We start from the raw sequence: 282 nt of genomic DNA on the forward strand, positions 1-282 counted from the left end.
TTTAGATCTTGGCTATCATTAAGAAATTAACCAGGGCTGGCCAAATAGATCAGCAGATTAAAGCCCCTGCAAGCAGGCACAAAGACTGGAGGTTCAATCCCTGGGCCTGCTGTGCTGGCCCTGCCCCCCATAGCATGCTGAGACAGCAAATGAAACTGGATGTGGTGGCACACAACTATAATCCTAGCTTTTGGGAGGCTGTAAACAGGCAGATCACTATGAGTCTGATCTAGTAGTGAGACCTTGAACACCCTGTAGACCCTTCCCTAAAAATACAAAAAA

Source organism: Octodon degus, unplaced genomic scaffold, assembly GCF_000260255.1.
Source record: "Octodon degus isolate 3935 unplaced genomic scaffold, OctDeg1.0 scaffold00151, whole genome shotgun sequence".
Taxonomy (NCBI): Eukaryota; Metazoa; Chordata; class Mammalia; order Rodentia; family Octodontidae; genus Octodon; species Octodon degus.